Raw genomic sequence first — 20,326 nt, 5'->3', positions numbered from 1 at the left:
ATTAAGCTTATATGTATTGTATACCAACTAGTTTTAAGTCTTTTTTTGAAAAGATGGCTCAGGAGTTTCTTGCCTCCGTTCTTCTCCTTAGACAGAAAGAGCCCCCCCTTATCCGAACGGAGAGTAATTTGTAAAAATTGACGTTCATCATAAAATTTTATATTTGTACGATGAATAAAAAATTTTGAGTTTGAGTTTGAGAGTTTAAATAATTACTACTTAAGCTAAGCTATCTAAGCAAAGCCGATTTTACGAGATTTGACTGTATCTTAGTACATAATGTAGAAAATGCTTTTTGCATTAAGTTGACATTGTATTTGTGCAATAAAGAGTTAAATAATAAATATACATACAAACAGGTGGGCTGATTAGAATGGGTTTTTTGTTTCACGGAATTTTACACTACAAATTATTTCGTAAATGATACTTCGTTTTGACTTCGCGATAGGGCCCAAGTACAGTAGAGCCTCGTTAATCCATACCTAGGCTTATGCGAACGCCGCTGTAATCCGAACTTGATTTTGATGATGAAAACGACTTGTCGTTAGGGGCCGTCCATTAATCATGTGAGGTCGTTTTTCTCATTTTTTGACCCCTTCCTCCCCCCTAGTGATATTTGGTGAGGTTTGGGACCATGACCAAAAATGGTTTAAATATGTATCTTAGTAAACCTCAATACATATAGTATATCAAAATTATATGTGATTTTTTTACGTACTATATTCCGAACAATCCGTGAGTCCGAACAGGGGTTATTTTTAGGTATTTCGGATTATCGAGGCTCTATTGTACATGTACCTAACTATACAATAGATGCGAGAAAAGACACGCTTCAGTGGATATAATCGTCCGTCACTCAGATCTGACGATGACGTCCCCGTGACCTCAACATTGATAAGTCATGACATGATCATCGCCCTGCTATAAACTGTGTCATGATATTTATTTATTTATCGTATGGCTTTACTGGTTACATAAAATAATATTAAAATAAGAATTTATACACGTCATTAAAAACGATGATGATATTTAAGAGCGGTTTTCCTTTGCACTTTATACCACAGTTGCATGGGAATGAGGTATTTAAAAAAAATAATAGAACGAGTGAGGAATCTAAAAATATGATTGTAATAAATACCTAGATAGAATATTCTTTATTTCTTCAAATACAAGACAGTAGTTACAGTTCTCCCATATTAATAATGCGCATGCAAATCTTCGCAAACTGTCGTATTCCTGGAAACACACAAAGCACTTGCATTTTGATCCTTGTTCGAAAGAAATAGTAGTCAATATCATGTGACACATAATCGAAAACAATTTGGGCGGTCGGTGGCTGTCACCGATCAGTCAAGGGTCTCAAGGTCAAGATCAATATTACTTTTGTGGAATTATAAAGAGCTGCAATTACACATCGTTCTTGTTATTTTTTTCAAATGTGAATTTAATTTCAACTTTAATTATTTTTGACGATGCCATATTATGAGGCACATTTAAGAATAAAATATGCGTCACATTGATAGACTTCACTTTGCCAATAAAGCCACACCCAAAAGACCAAGTTTGTAATTGTAATATTATTGTAAATGATCAGCGCTGTAAATACTTTTGAACTGAGATTTTAATGTAAACATTTTTATTAATGTGAAATAATCAGTGCTGTAAATACTTTTGAACTGAGATTTAAATTGTTTTATATAAACCTGTGTTTGAAATCCATTTCTCCTTATAATATAAACCTTGTGTTATTCAAACCTTCTTTCATCCATCTTTACATCAGCTTCAGTAAGACACTTGAAAAGTACCTACCTACTGTAACATTTTCGAAGTAAATTTTAATATTATGGAATATTATGAATTATCGAATCAAATTTCGTTACTGATAAATCAATTATCTCTTTTAGCACCAATTACATAATTCTACTAAAATTTCATGAAGAAAATGCACTTAACCACTCTAAATACATAATAGTTTTCTAACGCTCGGGAATACGACCGTTGCCGAACAATGACGAAGATTTCTATGTGCATTATCAATTTTGGGGAACTGTACATGACCCGTAAAATGCGGTCTTATGAGAGAGAACATTTTTACTACTGCTATTTTGCTGCATTTTTCAAACCAACCAGTTGGTGAAAGGATATTTATTATAAATGAACAAATAGGGTCAAGTGTACTAAAGAATTCTGAAGTATTAACATTATATGTATTTAAGAGTTATTATTACATACCTACAAACTAAATCTAGGAATAACTTATTTACCCACTTGTGTTAGATATTTTCGCAGGTTTTACCTTGGGCACTTTATATTCTCTCGTTCACTCTTACAACTATTGACCGCGTCACTCTAAAAAAATCCTACGTCTATGTTATTTACGATAAGTCCTTGACAGTACGTATATGTACACAAAATGACATCACATCGGTACAAGCGATGACTACCGCTGACCCCGTCGGGACGTGACTCACATGTGTACACCAACTATTAGCATATTAATTGATAAATGTCTACATATTTATTTTCATAAGAAACCGGTGATACTTACGTCATCCGGTGATAAGCTGAGCAGTAAATTGTATTTATAGTTTAGGATTCGGGCGAACGCGGCCGGTGGACCGATGACTTTAGACAGGATAGTACAGTGGGGTTACCACCACCAAACATTAGCAATTAAGCAGGGTCACTCGCCTGTCGAATCTGACGTAACTTGTAGATCTGACAGATGTTTGACAGGCGAGCGACGTTGCTTAAGAATTGTTATAGTGTCACAAACTTATCTGTTCCGGTGAGAGCTCACGTAAATGTCTAATATTTCTTAATTCTTTAAGATGTTAAGTTTTCCCGTAATGGTAATTTACCCTTGCGGTTTTAATAAACCCATCTAATCTATATCAATATATAATTTATTAGTAAATAATGAGATATGGACCAATTTAGTAAACTGTCACCGGAACAGATAAGTTTGTCGCACTCTAATTCGTAGAAGTGTAGATGGTAGGTAGTGGCTGGATTAAGTAAGGGTGTGGACACAGAGTGTTGTGGAGTTCCTCGAGAAAGGGTGTATTGGCTAAATTTTAATTAATAATGATGAATGTAATAAAACATACATCTACCAATCCAAAATATGAAATGTCTTTTCAATGATTTAAACGATATTCTACGTACTCATGGATACGTTTTTAAAAACACACATCAGGCAATGTGTACATTCTGGCGTAAATATTACAGTGCCGGCCTCATGCTTTACATATTTGCCATGTTAACCACATAGGTATTACTCATGTAAGCAAAGGTAGGTTTCCAGAATGCAGCAACAGCAGTAGTAAAGTTGTTTCTGAAATTGAGCTGTTAAGCTTTCGTGTACTGTCTGAAGCATTTTTCAGTTGAAAAAAAGAAACACCTACAAGTGTGGCACACGCGATACAATTCACACGTTTGTTTCAGCATAAATTGATAATCGATTGATGTTTCACTTTATACCTATGCTGAATACCAAATGCAAATCATTATGCATATATTTGCGAGTTGTGAGACTATTGGCAGGCTAATTTGTGCTGCTAAATCCTAACCTAAACCAACGTTAAAAGCCCCCGAAATTCAACACTAAAAGTCGCATAACTTTTGAACGGCTAAGCCGATTCTAATAAAATATGGCTAAGAACAGTCAGGGTAGCATTACCTCAACCTTAACTCAAAAAAACAAAAATAAACTCGGTTCAGTCGTTTATCAACTACGCTACCACAGACAGATACACACACATAATATACCTACAAAATGGCGTTAAAAGAGGATGGGCAAAAATATATGGGAGCTGGGACCACCCTCCAATAGCAATAAGACTAACATCGTTGGATAGGTCTTGTCAATAGGAATAACTTTAGCTTTGACAGCTTTGTTGTCACAGTTGTCCGTTCAGAGAGAGGATCTTACTGCTATTGGAGGCTGGACCACCCTCCAATAGCAGTAAGATGAACTGACGACTATCAGAACTTATAAGTCAAATATCTCTGAACGGACAACTGTGACAACAAAACTGTCAAAGCTAAAGTTATTCCTATTAACAAGACCTATCCAACGACATCAGTCTTACTGCTATTGGAGGGTGGTCTAGCCTCCAATAGCAGTAAGATGAACTGACGAGTATCGGAACTTATAAGTCAAATATCTTTGAACGGACAACTGTGACAACAAAGCTGTCATAGCAAAAGTTATTCCTATTGACAATACCTATCCAACGATGTTAGTCTTAATGCTATTGGAGGGTGGTCCCAATCTGCCCATTGTCATTTATACCACCCCTCTTTTCCGTTAGGAGACAAAAAATAACACAGCTATAACACTGGGTCGAGTTTATTAAATTACTTAAATGTCTGCACCGAAAAACATTTAAATAATCCCCAAGGTCAGTCAAGGCATTATGAGCAGCAGAATGCAAAGCGGCTCTTCGCGGAACCAGGTCATCCGTAACTGCTGGTTATCTCACCAGAAGGCCTAGCACGGGGAGCAAGACGCGTACGTCAAGACGTGACAAAAGATTTCCGCCGAACCAGCTCTCGAAACCGCGCGATGTAAGTGAGTACGACGCAAAACTTTTCTCACATATCAGCGTGCGCGTCTTGCCCCCCGTGCTAGGCCTCCAGGAATGCTTTAATGAAGGCCACCTCTTCAGTCGTGTAACATAACGTTCTCTAGCGTAACAATAGATGTTAGACACGGCTTCCCGTGACGTCATCAGGTCAACTGTTTCGTCAATCTGACGCAGATGTCTTATGACCTCAATGACTTGACGACAAAAGGTTGCAGCAGACGTGTCGTAACTACAACTTCTATTCTATTTTCTGCGCGGGTGTAAGTACTCTCTAGAATTGAATATTTGTGCATAGCACCCAAGGTCTAAACTGCTTTCCTAAGCTTGGACCATTTCCCACCACGCTGGTCCACTGCGAGTAGATGGGTCGGTATCCACATCTAGATGTGCAAAATTTTGTACTTAAATTCCTAAGAACTCATCGGTACATGTACAGTGTCAGCACCCAGATTCGAACCCGCATCTCTGACGTGAGAAGCGGGCGCTTACCCGGCTGAGCTACCACTGCTCTTTGCCGGGTTATAATACACCAAATATACTATCTGCTATATTCGAATGGATCTTAACTACTCTAGGGCTTCTCAATAATTCTACTACAGAACTACAGCTCGTAACCCAGTATTTAGTCTGTACAGAGCAGAAACAGTGCCAAATTGGCCGGAATTATTGTAGCCAATGGGGGCGGAAGCAAGGAACAGAGGCAGTGACGCTGACGCTTCCTGATTCGCAGAGAACGCAACGTGAGTGGACATGAGATGCCTTTACAGAAACGCTCTACGTGGTTTATTAGCCTTACATACTTACGAGATTGGGAATTTTGGTGGACTAGGCCTAAACCCTTCCTTCATTGGATGGAAACCTGTCGCCTAGCGGTGGGAACGTGATGGTTTTGATGAAGAATGTTGGTGTGTATGACGCTTTGACAGATGCAACAATTTTGTGCACTTATCAGTAGGTATATAAAGAATGTAATATATCTTTTTTAATGGAATATTACATTGTAGAAACATCTATTGTAGTTTAAAAACAAATTCCATAGTAATCTACTCGAAAATCGGAATCGGAAAGATGAGCGATCAATCCGAACCTGCTCGTATGAATCAGCATGATCCAATTCTAGTGATTGGTTGAGATTAGAGATCATAATATTAATCTAGTTACCAGTCATTAGGTATTCTGTGACGTTATGAACAATATTCGAAAAGTAGCTCAGACTGTGCGGTCAGCCCAAAACCCAGCTTGAAGCTTTGAGCTCTTATGTTGCCTTTGGGCCTAGTAACTAATATATTTTGCTCACCATACACGAATACGAAAGTTCCTAGTTGTAGCCAAGTTGGAATCGTTCATACCGACCGCAATGTATTTCCATATACATATTACTTTGGCAGACCGCCAAGCGAAATAATTAACAATATGTACGGAAATAAAAACATAGAAGTGAGATGTTTTACGAGAAAATGGAGTAAGAGCAAGTAGTGTAATAATAATAATGTCTGGGAATTGGCTGTTAGAATTTAGTTCATGGCTATAACTCATAATAATTAAACTTTTGTCTTGAATCTTGATCTTAGAACAATTTGCTGTACTGACCTCACATACCACCACATCTGTAGTGATGACAGCTACAGGCTCTTTTGGGGCTTTACCACTCCTTAATCCACATTTGACAAAGGCGCTGCATTTTTATGTACGAATATTGCTGCCTGATTCAAGTAAAGTTTTAAATCTACACACACGCACTCACGCCTTGTACTAATGTACTCCCTTGCGGGGTAGGCAGAGGTGCATTGCTGCACCCACTTTTCGCCAGAGTGTTATGTTAGTCCCAATAATGTAATAGGGGGCGGGCCTATTGCCATTTTACGGGCACATCCAAGACCCGAGAACAAATATCTGTGTTTAAACAAATATCTGCCCCAGCCGGGAATCGAACCCGGGACCATCGGCTCAGTAGTCAGGGTCACTAACCACTACGACATTCGGTCGTCATTCGGTTTTAAATCTATCTATCAATAATTATATTTGAATTGTGAATTTTGTTTTAGTCAACTATAGTGTAGGATAGTAATTATCTTATGGTATATAATATGTATGTATACATACAGGGTGTTGTAAAAGTGGTATGTACAAACTAAGAAACTGAAAGGGACTGACTCAGGGGGTCATCATGAACCACTTATGTTTGACGGCTTTTGGAAATTCCAGAAGCTCACTGTGGTCTAGTGGACAGGCAGCCATAATGGTGATACCTTAATACACTCACGGGCAATGAAATAGTTCCACTCACAAAATTTCTACACCAAACGACCCCAATTTTTTTAAATTAGATTTAAAATTTTAACAAACTATTACCGTTATTTGTTGGTAATATCCTGATGCTCTGTTAAATGTACTTTAATGTTGCAGAAGGCGTCATTAAGTTAGCCTTTTCCGTTTAGCTGCCAGTTTCTATAACTCTATCTATCGATTACTGGTAGTTACTTTCATATGATTTTGACAGATTGTTACTTTTTATTATGTCAAAATCGTATGAAAGTAACTACCAGTTATGGATAGATAGAGTTATAGAAACTGTCAGTAAGAGTAATTTGGTGCTTTTCTCAGTGGAACCTTTTCATTGCCTGTGAGTGTAATATAGGAACTTTTAACCCTAATTATATTATATAAAAAGCCCCATAAGTATAGCTTCTGATTCACATAACAACAATGAGTTACAATATTAAATGATAATGTTATCAGTGTGGGCGGGTCTGCAATACATGCCGAGAATCATGAGTGTTTAGCTTCATAAATTATATCTACCCACATTGTACATTGTATAGAAAAACTATTCTATTCATTGTAAGTGGCTTGTGGCTCTCACAAATGGCACCTTTATGCATATCCCCGAGGTCTAAACTCCCTTCCTAAAACCCTGATTACACCTTCAAAGTAGAGTGGCGAGACAGTATCCACAGCTGACTCTCGGCCAATGAACAGCTAGCAATTGAATGAGTGCTTGGTCAAGGATATTGTCTCTACCACTGTACTCAGTAGGTGTAACGAGGGTATATAAGCATGGACTATTTCCCACCACACTGGACCACTGTGGGTCCGTGATCACACATTTAGATATAATGCAGGTGTCTTATTTTATTTTATTTTACATTTACGGAAAACTTACAGCTATTAATAGTTGGATAGCAATTAAAATGTATAGCTAAAAGCCAATTATCAGTTTTCACTGATACAAAACTTAATACATAATAAAGAACACAAGATTGTACCTACACTCATACTTAATTATGCTAACAATAAGTTAACAGAGTGATTTGCTATGCCACACATCATAGAAAAGCCAAGTGGTAACCTCCTATAAATTCAAAAGCAACAACTTTTTACTGAATTAATGTTTATTAAGTACAAGATTTAAAATGGAACACATCATATGAAAAATATTATATTGAACCTGACCAGCTGCTCTGCATACCTACTTACTCACATTACTTTACTGTAAATGATAGTAACATCATTTTCTTAATTGCCAAACATAATAGGTAGGAGATTTAATTAAATATTTGTCGATACTAATGAAGCAATAATATAAAACAAGAATGAATAAGTAATTAATTTTTAAAATCACTAATGTATAGAGACAAAGTTTGCACTATTTTACAATTTGGTAAGTAGTTACTATAATGATGTAGTTTTTAGCTAGAATGTAGAAGTGACTGCAGTTATTGACCACTGATTTCATTAATTGATTCTACAGCATCCTATGAATTCCCGCCACTCCTATCAAGGTGTTTTCATTAATTTCAGGGGCTATTCATCTCAAATCTTATTGGCAATTAGATTTTAGAAAGAATGCCGGGGAATTCTTTTGTCAGGTTAGAAATTGCAATAGAAGTTTTGGAAATGCTACCGACATCAACTAGAATAGTATGACAACTACTTCGAACTATCTTTCCACAAAAACTAACTAATGTAAAACAGATGTTTAGTGCTGTCTATGTATCATCTTAACTTCGGTCAAATACCACTCCAAACATTTGTTAAACCTGGTTTAAACTGTTTTGCGGTAATACAGAAACTTTCCAACCAACATTCAGGTAATTTTCAGTGCTATCTATAAGTATTTACCTAAGTATACCTACTATGTCACAGACAGCCAGGGAGCAGTACAGATAAGAGGTTATCTCCAGTCTATCTGTTTAAAATGCACAATTCTAACCTAAAGCGTGTTGTATAATAAGCACTATTAATAGGCACCTTGTTGTCCTCCCGACGCGAAGCCGGCTGGTGCCCGCTGATAAATACTTCATGTATTTATTTCTATTCATTACGTCTGCCACGGCTCTCACACGGCCGCCCGCGCCTATCCACCATCTATCATCGATTATACGATCTAAACCCATTAAATTAGAGCTAAATATGCAATGTAACCACTCGACAACACTTTCGAAACTAGAATTAGCTCTCTACAAGACTAGCTATATTTGGAACCGAGACTTGACGTAGAAACCACCGAACTACTTTTGTAACTTCGTATGGGGTATGCCGCGTGATTCGAACAAGAATCTAAGCGAGAAACAGCACTAACCTTTGTCGTTTCCAGCAGCACCAGGGAGTAAGTCCACTAAAACTTATCCTCCAATGTGAACACACAAAATATCCACTCAAACACGGGTGGATATGCCGAGTAATCACTCAACTCACAGCCGGCGTGGAAAATTCACTGAGGACTAGTGATACACTAGATAAAAACAGAAAAAACACGGATTACACTTATCTTCTAATCTAACTATGTTTTCCACAATATCTAGTTGTAACAAAAACCGCGCCAACTGTCAAAACTAAAAAAAACTACAAGCACCAACGCGCCACGCAACCGCGCGGTCCGAGTCCGCTTTCGTGACTGCCAGATCTCAGAACGAGGACGTAAATTGCTAGAGGACGGGGGCCGCCACTCGCGTTCCCAACACACTCGCGCGACTGCCACAGACTACACACTACGACACGACACGACACGGCAATCCACTAAAGTAGCGACATACTTCCGCCGCATTTAATTTTCGTTTATATAATACTAGCACCAATTCCATTATCACCTCATTGGCAATGAGTGAAGTTTCCACGTTATCACGATGCGACAAAACGAGATAACCGCTCGAATGTGAATTCTTGGTATAAGTTAGGCGACCGCATTGAAGAGATGGCGGGGAACTACGAAAATACGAACAGGCAATATTCATCTATATTCGTTCGGGATAGACGTTAGCCAGACCACGCGCATGCGTCACACAATCCGCTGCGCGACGTCAGTGAATGACAACTTGTGCTAGTAGCCGGTATGCTAAAGACTAAAAAGAGACCGTCAAATTCAATGCTTTTTCATTTGCTTTGCATTTTTCTTTATTTTATTTTTTTATTACGTACCACGGAACGACAACTTACTATAGTCAAGTCGTGGTAGACTATTACTAACACTGTTTTTGGATATTTGATACGTAGGTAGGTACTAAAAGTATACGATTATTCATATCATACCTACCTATACCTCAGCTGATTGCTGTATGTTAAGAATGAAAGGGAAAACAAAACTTAAGAATCACATTTCACATGGTTTATATCCGACAATATTAACTTCATTACTGGCCCCATTCTGCATAATCCACTCTGATATTGCATTCCTTTATTAAAATGATGCCGCATTCATTTTAAATTAAACGTCATATTTCAGATGCCTTGTGAGCGCTTACATTATTTTATTCATAAATATTTATTAGAGGTTAAGATCCAAACTAGGTACTTACATAATACTTGTAAAGGAAAATATTACATACTTAGTTTACTTTTTAATATTAACTACAGTTAGCATAATTTGCAGGTACTTACCTACTTATTTACGACGAAGTAGCGTTTACGGTTATTTTTTTATGCCTGCCTATTTATTTTGTATACAGTACTTAACCACTTTGTATATTTTTTCAATCTAGTTAAAAGATCTTGCCATTTCTAAAACGAACTAAACTCTTAAGTCTATGGTTAAGTTGGTAGTACTCTCGGAATAATAACTTCAAGTTTACGTCAGCTGTCACCGGATTAAATAAGTTGCTCGCTACTGGACAACAGATGACGCTGATATTTATATTTTCTAAAATCTTCTTTACCAATAATATATTATAAAAATCTCTGACTTCATCTAATAATTATAAATTTTTCCTCATTTATTACATAAGTAACTAGATACCTGATAGGTCGGTACTAGTTGGTCTTCCTAAGCTTGACCATTTCCCATCATTGATTTGCAGGTTTCCTTATGATATTGTTATCCATAATCGAGAGCGATGCACGATGGTCTACATATTTGTATCTACATAAATTCCAAAGAATTGATTGGTAACATGTCTGGGATGGAAATGGAACCCGCATCTCTGGCGTGAGAAGCGGGTGCTTACCTGACTGAGCCATGAGTTCTTTTAACTTAAGTACAATCGCTCTTACGGTGAAAACATCGTGAGGAAACCGAGGAAACCTGCATATCTAGATCTAGCACATCTAGATATGTGAACCCACCAACCCGCAGTGGACCAGCGTGGTGGGAAATGGTCCAAGCTTAGGAACGCAGTTTAGACCTTGGGGACATGCACAAAGGTTCCACTCGACAGAGCCAGGTGCAGGTACTTACACCCTCACAGAGAATAGAATAGGCATCGTCATTTAATAAAAGGCACGTTATAAATCTAGTAACTATCATAGGTACCTTCTAAATACTGTGACAGACCGATACACAATTTTCGTAAAAGTTTCTTGCTGTTGTGATGATTTTCTAAAATAGTCCACATCAAACAGTTCTCTAGACTAAACAATAGATACCTACATTTGTATACCTATCAATTTATTGTTTAGATTGATCACCGTATATTAACGACGTTACATGTATTTTGGAGTATCGTTTTATATGTATGTAGTTACGTATACGATTTATTTCATACCCCTTAGCATGAATTTTCATCGTGAACGTGAAGTAAAATTCATCGAGTAATTTTGTAAGAAAATATGAACAGCGCCCCTGGCGGTCGGTTGCAGAACAAAATTTTTTCTAGAAAATTCATTGACTAATTTTATTTCACGTTCACGATGAAAATTCATGCTAAGGGGTCAGACTAAGAGCTCGTTAGTCGGGACGATTTTTTGTCGTGTGTCGTAGTGGCAGAACATTTTATATGAAGCCGTTAACACATATCCGACAAAGATATAAATAATCGGCCCGACAGATGACATAGTGGGAACGGGGAAATAAAATTGTAAGTAAAAGGATCTTAACAATTTCATTATCTAGACAACATTCAAATGCGTATTAATTTATTTAGCGAAAACATTATTTGGTCAGTAAGGATAAGTACAAAGATTTTCCGTTACGCAAATTATTTAGATAATAGTGAGTAGGTAGGAAGGTATACCTACGTAATCAACTCCTATTTATAGGTGCAGATTGGAATATCCTATATAAGTAAGGAAACATATTGTCATAGTACATACTATAAAGGCTAAAAACACACACTCCAGCACAGTGCCACATTCTCAACGGAATATAAGTATAAGTATGTAGGTACCTAAGTAAGTACTTTCATCCTAATTTTGGGTCAGCATAATAGACAGCAGATGGACAGCAGTAACTAAATTGACGCACAAGGTAAGCAGGTATCTTTCACATATTTCCATAATATGTCAGAAAGATAAAAACAATAAATAAATACGTAAACACACAGATAAAATGTTGCGCAAAGAATGTAGTTAGGTACCTACCTAGATAGCGAGGAGCTACTTGTATTTATATCACTTATATTTATGGAATTCAGGCGGAATAATTCAGGTTATTTTAAAGATTACGGTGCCTTGCTTAAAATATTTGAATGAAATTAAATATAGTGCTGTTTTGCTCCTATAGTTATAGTTACCATACTAAAAGTGGAGTATACTATACGCCGTATACGGTATACGTGAATCCGTTAATACGGTATGCGTTCTTCTACAGATGTAACATACCTATTACCTACCCACTGTCACTTCATATTAAGGTTTTATGGGCTTATAGTTCTTCTTCTTAATTTTTTGAAAGAGCCTTGCCCTTGACTGTGTTTTTCACCGCGGTAATTAATAACAATTATGAGCTATAGTTATCAATCATCATCATCACGACCCATCACGTACCCACTGCTGGGGCACGGGTCTCCTCCCATTAAAGGAAGGGTTTAAGGCCTAGTCCAGTTATCAATACATTTTTATTTCATATTTTTTACTGAACTGTTCTAACCCCGCCTAAGTTCCCGGGATGAATTTCCGGGCACGGCCCACGGCTAATCGCATTGAAAACAGGCAACGACACGGCATTTGATTCAATGTAGTGTCAGAGAGCACTTCACTGAACACTACAACAGACAGAGCAGTACCTATCCGATGTCCGACACGGCTGTTTTACATGCCCAATCGACAACACAGACACAAAATGCTATCGAATGAGCTTGTAATGATATCGTCAGTTGCTGGGTGCGTCGGACGCAAAATTTCGATACTCTGATGCTTTTTTTTTCATACACACCAACTTTATTAATAATAAAAAAAACACAGACATCTTGCAGCCATGATGGATGCGGGCCTGCGATATTTCTATTTTGTTATTTATTTATCACGTAGGGAAATAGCCACCTACCTGTCAATAAATAAATAAATATAAATAAATAAATATGTGGGGACATCTCAGACACGGCCATCCGACCCCAAGCTAGGCAGAACCTGTGTTATGGGTGTCGGACAGCTGATATATCTACACAAATGCATAGATAGATAGATACTAAATATAAATGTCAACACCCAAGACCCGAGTACAAATATCTGTCTTTAAACAAATGTCTGTCCCAGCCGGGAATCGAACCCGGGACTTTCGGCATAGCAGTCAGGGCCACTAACCACTACACCATTCAGTCGTCAAATTGGTCAAATCCATCCATTCCATCCAGTCCATTCAATCGCGCTGCACTAACTCATTTTCCTACAAGTTTTCACTTCTCGAACCTCGAACGGTTAGAATTGTACAGGGTGTTGTGTAAAAGAAGTGTAGTAAACCGGTGGTTACTCAGGGAATTATTGTATGTCTACGACAATTGTAGTAAAAAAAATATCTCGTGAAAAAATTACTTACTCATAGTATAAGGTCACGTGACTCGACAAAGTTACATGAAAATACTGCAGCTAGACCAATATAATATCATTCAACAAGATCATTCTATTCTATTCTATTCTCTGTGGGGGTGTAAGTACCTGCACCTGGCTCTCTCGAATGGAACCGTTGTGCATATCCACAAGGTCTAAACTGCCTTCCTAAGCTTGGACCATTTTCCCACCGCGGGTTGGTGGGTTCACATATCTAGATTTGCTAGATCTAGATATGCAGGTTTCCTCACGATGTTTTCCTTCACCGTGGTACATGTCAGCGCCGGGATTCGAACCCGCATCTCTGGCGTGAGAAGCGGGCGCTTACCCGACTGAGCTACCACCGCTCAATATTAAATAAGATCATAAAGATAGGTTTTTTATCCTTATGTTATTATTTATCTATTATGTCCATATTTACTTCGGTATGTACAATCATGTACAATGCTCACATCAAACCGGAGCCGGTCGCCGTTGGTGAGGCAACAATCGAAGTTGTGCAAGAATATGTCTACCTCGGGCAGACTATTCGGCTAGGCAGAAGCAACTTCCACAAGGAGGCTGCATTCGGGAAACTTCGTCACATATTCTCCTCGGCCATTCCTCAGAGCCTGAAGACAAAAGTCTTCAACCAGTGCGTCCTGCCAGTGATGACGTATGGTGCAGAGACGTGGACACTGACGGTAGGACTGGTCCACCGATTTAAAGTCGCTCAGCGTGCTATGGAGAGAGCTATGCTTGGGTTTTCTCTGATGGATCGTATCAGAAATGAGGTTATCCGTCAGAGGACTAAGGTTACCGACATAGCTGTCAAAATATGCAAGCTGAAGTGGCAGTGGGCTGGTCATATCTGCCGAAGAACCGATAACCGTTGGGTTAGACGAGTTCTCGAGTGGAGACCACGATCAGGCAAACGCAGCGTGGGACGCCCTCCTGCCCGCTGGACTGACGACCTTAGGCGGGTGGCGGGTAGTGGGTGGATGAGGAAGGCCGAGGACCGAGTGTTGTGGTGCTCCTTGGGAGAGGCCTATGTCCAGCAGTGGATGATTATTGGCTGATGATGATGATGATGATGATATTTACTTCACCTAGACCTTGGATATTACAAAAACAAGAAAACACTGGGTCATGGACTGATAAAAGTGCAAGGAAAGAATAGGAAATAAAATTAATTTCACACTTTTGTAGTGGCGGTTTTAAAAAATGTCGATTGTTACAGGACAGGCACGGTGAAAAGTGATTAATCTATCTGAATAATATTTATCTATCGCTTTAAGGACATACTATATCCAAAGGTTTTCTGGAAGAGATCGCTATAAGTAAGTGATATGATTGCCAAAAGGCAAGGTACAGAAGTAGTCTGATTAATTTTGCTTCCATATGTAATTTTGGTAAAGTTTTAAATATAAGCTTTTACAACTATGAATCAACCAAGGAAGGTTATCAGGAGCAAGGTTTTTAAGGGATTTCCAGTATATATAGAAAAACAGTAGCTGTATGTCATGATCTTAAGGTCCCAATCTATCCTTTGCTATGCCTGTATTCTTCAAAATTAAGGACCTACCGGACATACAAACCAACATTTTCTCACTTAAAATATTAGTAAAAGTATGAGTGCGACTGTACATCTTTATTTGCCGACGGCACCTCAGCTCTGGGCCTTGATGACGTCACGAGGTGCGCGCGCAGGCGGCATCGATCGCTCCCGGCGTCCGTCCAGCGCTGCAGCGCTACACGCCACTGAACGCCCCACTTCATACACCGGCCCGCAGCGCTTCAAGCGCTTAAACAAAACTAGATCACGGAAAAAGGTCACAAGTACCTTCAACCCACCAGTAGAATGTCAACGTTGGTCCCGCGATTATTGAGTGTGTATTGCTAATTAGGGCGTTAAGAGCTTAGCTGCGATTCGCCCCGTAAGATATTACTTAATTGTTCTGTAATGTATTTTTGTGAGGTTATCTAAAAAAAGTTATTTTCTTGAAAGGAAATAGGCTGAAATGTACGGTTGTGGATTGGTAATCAAATTAATGAAATACTGCAGAGAGAGGATTCAGTAAATCTACCTATACATAGATGAAATTCGGCTGTAGATTCTTAACTTACCTACCGATGCCTAAGTATATAGGAACCTACTTTGTAGCAAGGTTGTACCGATATTTTCTTGGCTGAAATAAATCATGCTTACATAACGTCGGTTACACGGGCATTTTGAGCTGTTTCGCTGAAAATGTTTTACTTTGTAAGGCAAGGTATTGGTGGCAGAATTTTCTTTCAGGACGTCGGAAAAATGTTCATAGGTTACCTATTTGGGTTCTTATTTTTGTAGTAAAAGATATGTAGATAGGTACGTACAGTACACAAAAACACAGAATATTCTTCACACACATAATGACGTCAGCGTTTTGTGCCCCGTGCTAGGCCTTCAGGAGGACATACTGAACAATGTTCTACGACTTTTGAAATTACGTGAAACTTATATTATACAAAATGTTGTTCTGTATAAGTGGGCTGGATAAATACTTAATCCATAATTTTACTTCATTCAACCTAAGCTGTCGGGGGTGTGATGCTCAGTAAAGCATCTATGACGTAATATCTTAACGCATGTAGGTACATAATACATTTTAAACAGCACAACCATCAATACTTTACACGCGAAGTATCGTGCGAAAGAAGCTACAATATAGCCTCGCCCCACACAGGCTATATGGCTATTCTCACACTCTTCACGCTGACTGCCCCGACAGAAAAAGAGGGATGTTACAAGTTTAACGTATCTGTGTATGTGCGTATCTGTATGTAGGTTATGTTGCCCCGAATATTTTAATTCATAGTTTATCCAAATCGGCCTAGCCGCGTCTGCGACTTTTGTTGTTGAATATTGGTGGTGTATAAGGTAAGCTATCTGTGTGGCGGAGTGTGGCCATTCTATTCTATTCTATTCTCTGTGGGGGTGTAAGTACCTGCAGCTGGCTCCCTCGAGTGGAACCTTTGTGCATATCCCCAAGGTCTAAACCGCTACCACCGCGAGAGGGAGTGGCAATACAAATGCGCGTTTATTCGCTACTACTCGGACATGCAGGTATTTTACTCAGCATCAGAAATTTTACAGGAATATTTTTTATGCCAGAATTTCCACGGGAAAATAATTTAAGGAGATGCGAAGCTCGCACGAAAAAGCCAGTGTACTTAGTTATATTCGTATTGTTTTTTAGAAATGTTCACTTTAACTACTACCATTTTCGTAGGTTCTGTAGCAAGACCTTTTTCAAACGAAATAAGCTTTTATTGGCCCCCAGGGATCTTGGACGAATAAACTGCTTGGACAGTGAGGTAGCAGTCATGGAATAGACTCCATTTGTCTTAGTACCTACCTTTTACTTAAGTACTTATTGTAGTTAGGGAATTGCGACTGATATATTATGTAAATGTTAAATTGCCGTGGCCTGTAATTCGAAATTGGCCATAAATGTCTTGACCGTTTTTTTATTAAGTGTGAGTTAATTAAGTACTTACTTATATTAAAATTTAGTGACAATTTCGCCATAGTGGGTTAGACCATAACCAGGCGTTTTTGACACATCTGTCAAGAATTTAATATGGAGATGACATATAATTGATCAACCTTTTCCTGGTTACGATTTAACCAGCTATGAAGAAATTGAAGCTTAACATATTTCTTTAATGTTGCAAAATGAAAACTATTCTATTCTATTCTCCACCCACTTTCGAGATTTCTTTAGGCTACAAACCCACCCTCTGGAGAAATAATCGTATAGAACCTGTTGTGGGTAGAATTATTTTTACTTTATTATGGTTATTTAATTTGAAAACCATGGAATTAATATTGTACTAAATAAAAACTACCACTAGTGACATCTAACAGAAACTATCAAGTTTTACATTTATTGATTAGGTAGGTATATATCTGCGACCACGATTGCTAATGATTATGGCTATCTACATATATAAAAATCATACTACATACTTATATTTATGCAACTTTTAAGCTCGATAAGTTTGTACTGTTATGACATTCACCGTCAAATTATAGTAAAAAAATATAAGATATCCCGCCAGCGCACTTATTTATTATTTTATCGATACATACACATAACCTATATTTAAGTATACTTTTGGGCATCTATCACTGGTCTGTACTCCAGGCTAGGGCGTATACATGTATCTTTTGCTGAGTGTACACTGTACAGCTATTATAAAAATATTAAAATATCCGACCTCATTTTCAAGATGGCGGCGCAAAGAGCAAAAATCACGTATGAGCAATTAGCATCGTGACTGGCGAATACCGCCCCTAACCTCGAGGAAATACGATTACGGTTTAGTGCTGAAATGCCATGGAATTGGGTTATTCTTTGATGTTAAACTACGAGACTACATTGCACAGTTTCATACTACGTTTACCGTCACGGGATCATACTACGTTTTTACTAAATAGCATACACACTTACAACCGTTTTCAAGAAAAAAAATATTTTCTGTTTTTTTTTTAAAGAGAGAGTAAAGAATATTTAAACAATAATGATTTAAAACTCATTGCGAATGAATCGAACCCGGGATCTCTTCCCTGTTCTAATAACTGAATGCGATGCATCCGTTACGTACGATGTCGAAAGGTGGACGCTTCATCACGACCCATCACGTCCCATCACGTCCCATCACGACCCATCACGTCCCATCACGTCCCCACTCCTTCCATTTAAGGAAGGGTTTTAGGCCTAGTCCACCACACTGGCCTAGTGCGGGTTGGTGGATCCCAACACAAGCAAGCTTGTTCTGAGAGAGTTGTCGGGTAAGTGGGCAACGCGACTGTCAGATGTTTCCAAGCTGCCCGAAGGCCTCTGACTAGGCTTAAGCACTGCTGCCGAAGCAGCAACCGGGACCCACGGCTTAACGTGCCGTCCGAAGCATGGAAGCGTCCAGAAAAGACCCTCTTGAAATCGGTCACCCATCCAATGGCTGACCGTGCCAGTTGTTGCTGAATCTCAGTGATCAGTTACGATCACTGAGGCCCGCTTGACTACGGACGCTTACCTTAAGAAAATTGTTCTAACCCTTGAACCTTAGGTCAGTGTGCTACTTACTTATACTCGTAGTATGGTAGGTATTTATTTTAAATGGCCTAAAATATTTCAGTGGCATACACAGATGCTTTGGCTGGCGGCTCTAAAATTTGTGCCAACACAGTTTGCGGTTTAGTTTAGTGAAGGCTTCGCTGCCTCGGCTGAGCCTATTTCTACTGAAATTAATGGCGTTAGTGTCAGTGCAATGCTTTTAGTTAATGAAGGTCCTTAGTAAGAGGGAAATATTGAACAGAAGTTTATATTTCAGCAGGTTTAGACGAAGCCTTTTTATAATTAACTATGGAAAGACAATGTAAAAAGTATGTTTGTACTAAAATTTTAAGATGTGTAATATTTTTTCAGTTTTGATAATAGATTTGCCTTTGTGTGATTACTGATTAGATTAAGTATAGTAACAAATTAAAACATAAACTCAGGGTGAAACAAATATGTTATCAAATACAAATCCAAACAACCAACTTCTCGTTAGAGAAGTATTTATGTTCTTTGAACCAATCTAATCACGAACAATACAGGGTGTGGCAAAAAGGGTATACATATATACTAAGTTGAAACCTACATGTGCAGCATGTTATATCTAAGATAACCAGCTGTTCCAAAATAAAATTGGTTCGTTAGTTAAAATGTATCAGTATGTAAAAGTATATTGAGTAGGCGTAACGGAAAGTCAGTGTTTAAACCACGATAAAACTTTTTGTATACCAAAGAGTATATTAGAAAAAAAAGGGGAAGCCTTTGCCCAGCAGTGGCAAAATAAGGATGCTTAAAAAAGAGGATACAAACGCACTCACCTTTGCGGTTTCGTCACACCACCAGCTTAGGATGCAGCGTAAGCCCCGAGGTGCGCCGCCGTGGCCGCCGCCGCATCACAAACGATCACCTGACCACGGTCTGACCCGCACGCGCCCCTACCAGAACTAAGGCTACACCTAGAAACAAACTAACATCAGCTCAGGCCACTCACGAAAAAGTTTCTAATAATTTTTGTTTCTTAATTTGTTATTCTCCGCGCCGGTTAGGCGTTCGGTTTTTGAACGTGTGAGTTGTTTGGCGACGCACCTCGCGCACTACGCCTGTCTCGCTCGGTCTGTGCGTCTCTGTCGCGCTTTAGTGAGATCTGCAACAAAAGAGACGATGATTAGGACACGTTTCTAAAAAATGCTATTAGTTAAATGTTGCATATAATATATTAAACTGAATAAGTAGGAATATTTCGATAAAATATGGCTAGCAGTACAAGGTACCTACATGGTTTATCCAAAAAAAATAATGTCAGTACGGACAAAAAATACACATTCATTACATCTTGAAAAGTAAGGTCGGACTAGGGCCTACGACGACGCTCGTAGCAATTTCGTAGCATCGCGTAGCGGCTACGAAATTTTGCTACGAGGCTACGCATGCTACGATTTTGATTTTTTACGGTTACTT

General features: G+C 38.5%; 1 protein-coding gene across 2 annotated transcripts in view; it reads right to left on the bottom strand.

The window, feature by feature from the left end:
* The window catches only part of LOC105381280 (plasma membrane calcium-transporting ATPase 3), a 122,713-nt gene extending 102,875 nt beyond the window's left edge, over positions 1 to 19,838 (bottom strand). The window contains exon 1 of one of the 2 annotated variants that reach the window (XM_048630782.1): positions 19,687 to 19,838. The gene's annotated coding sequence lies outside the window, so the exon portion shown is untranslated. Of the gene's footprint in view, positions 1 to 9,174; positions 9,634 to 19,686 lie in introns of those variants that run through there. The other variant, XM_048630781.1, reaches the window with a different exon arrangement.
* Positions 19,839 to 20,326: the final 488 nt, after the last annotated feature.

Source organism: Plutella xylostella, chromosome 27, assembly GCF_932276165.1.
Source record: "Plutella xylostella chromosome 27, ilPluXylo3.1, whole genome shotgun sequence".
Taxonomy (NCBI): Eukaryota; Metazoa; Arthropoda; class Insecta; order Lepidoptera; family Plutellidae; genus Plutella; species Plutella xylostella.
This window is presented reverse-complemented; position numbering and strand designations above follow the sequence as displayed.